General features: G+C 44.7%; 1 non-coding gene across 1 annotated transcript; it reads right to left on the reverse strand.

Moving 5' to 3' along the window:
* Window positions 1-1991: 1991 nt before the first annotated feature.
* On the reverse strand, window positions 1992-2110 carry LOC143581635 (5S ribosomal RNA). The gene has a single exon (XR_013143862.1). It is a non-coding gene; the product is annotated as a 5S ribosomal RNA (ribosomal RNA).
* Window positions 2111-2326: the final 216 nt, after the last annotated feature.

The following is a 2326-nucleotide window of genomic DNA, read 5'->3' on the forward strand; positions in this document are numbered from 1 at the left end:
GAACAGGTAGATCTTGAAGCTGCTTTTGGTGTCCAAGGGTTCTTTGATATGGAGCAGATTGATCCAGCTGCAGAGGTTCAAGCACCAGAAGCTGAGGCATCTGGTGTGAATGTTTCGATGGTAGCTACGTCTGTAGCAGATTCTGAGAGAACCAACTCTGACTCCTCCGCTGACGATATCGCTGAAGCACGACAGATTCTGGTCACACAAGAAAGAATACATGGTAAGAGAAAGAAAGACTCAGATGACAGTGAATCTGACTTTGAGGAGGAGTTAGACCAGTTGATACGTCGATCAAAGAGGGCCAGAACTGGTGAGGGTTCGGGAGCTGGTGAAAGCTCAAGGTTGGTTCGTTTCTCTACACCCTCGTTATCTGGTATGACTATGGTTCCGGCTTCGATGACCGTAACAGTACCGATAACCTACAGTGTTCCCGTGGTGACAACATCATCATCATTTGGTATTCCACCAACCACGTTTCAGTTTTCGGCTCCGGAGATAGTTTCCTTGCCACCTCCTACTCTTACTCCACCGGAGGTTGTTGCAAGATTTGTTGAGTCGATGTTGGTTGCTGCTGCGGGGTTATCTGTCACAATACCACCCGCGGTTACTTTTCAGTCTGTTTCTGACACTTCAGCTAGTTTGGGAATACCTCCACCATATGCTCAAGACGTTTCTCATATGCGGTTTGATTTTGATGCTACCTTATCCGATTCTGAAAGGATAGCTGCTCTTGAATAGGTCGTTGCTGAACAGTCAAGAATCAATCAAATCCAGACTCAAGCTATCTAGCGCCTTGTAGCAGAGAATCAGATCCAATCGTCCCTCCTTGTTGAACATGGTAAACTTTTTGATGCTCTAAAGCAGTTCTTAGCATCTCAGGGGGAGACGAGCTGCAAGGGCGACGAGTTGAGAACAAAGAAGAGTCATGATAGAGAAGATGATCCCAATGCATCGAAAGGTGCAGGTTGTGAGTTGCCAAGAACTGAACAAACTCTTGGGACTTCCACATCTCAGGGGGAGTCAACTGGTACAACAGGTGGATCAAGTGGTGAAGATGTTGTGGTTGTGGATGATGAAGAAATGTTGGATGATGATGTTGTGGGTGATGATGATATGTTACCTATTGAGGAGATAGAAAAGATAGGAGAACAGATTGTGATTGATAGTGAAATTGAAGAGGGAGAGATTGTGGATGACAGTGTAGAACATGATATTCCAAACGTTGACAAAAGTAATGTGAGTCAAGATATGGATTTGTCAGATGAGTCTGAGTGGGAAGAACAGCCGAGATGGAAAGAAGGCTACACCCCAGTTGAGGATTAACTCCAACCCATATAAACAAGTCCAACCCAAGTCAAGACACTCCAACCCTAAGCACAACTCCAATCCAACCGAGGCATAACTCCAACCCAAGCACAACTCCAACCCAACCGAGGCATAACTCCAACCCAAGCACAACTCCAACACAACCGAGGCATAACTCCAACCCAAGCACAACTCCAACCCAACCGAGGCATAACTCCAACCCAAGCACAACTCCAACCCAACAGAGGCATATTTCCATCCCAAGTACTTGTCCCACCAAATTCAAAAAACTCCAACCCCATGTTCAACTAAAATCCAACAGAGGCATTAACTCTCTAACCCGAGTACTTGTCCAACTCAAACAAAACCAACCCAATTCTCCCACCCTGAACCTAATAAGGCCAAGAGGCTGTATATATATTACACACATGAAATTCGTACGAGTGTTGGAAACACGTAAATCATACAAGTGTTGGCGCGGCACCAAGTTTAAATTCATACAGTACAACTACGAGCCCAATAAGGCCAAGAGGCTGGCTGTATGTAAATCATACAAGTGTTGGCGCGGCACCAAGTTGAAATGGCACATGTCTTGAACTTTTGCGAGAAAGTTGGAAATGCTTAACAACTCAACCCAAACATGGCACCAAGTCATGCACAAAACTTAAAAGTAGCAAAAAAAAGGGTTGCAACACAAGGACTTCCTAGGGGGTCACCCATCCTAGTACTACTCTCGCCCAAGCACGCTTAACTGCGGAGTTCTGATGGGATCCGGTGCATTAGTGCGGGTATGATCGCAACCGAAATAGAAGCATTAGCTTATTCATTTATACATTTTCTCAAAGGTAAAAAATAAAAGAATCAAGACTTCCCAGTGGGTCACCCATCCTAGTACTACTCTTGACGAAGCACGCTTAACTGTGAAGTTTTGTGAATACGAGGAACAAGTAGCTGCAATGCTATGAATGTGTATATCCACCATGATTATATTGTTTTATACAATCACCACATGACATTT

This window comes from Bidens hawaiensis, unplaced genomic scaffold, assembly GCF_021521415.1.
Source record: "Bidens hawaiensis isolate Kalapana, Puna unplaced genomic scaffold, B.hawaiensis_p1.1 tig00031122_1, whole genome shotgun sequence".
NCBI classification, from domain to species: Eukaryota; Viridiplantae; Streptophyta; class Magnoliopsida; order Asterales; family Asteraceae; genus Bidens; species Bidens hawaiensis.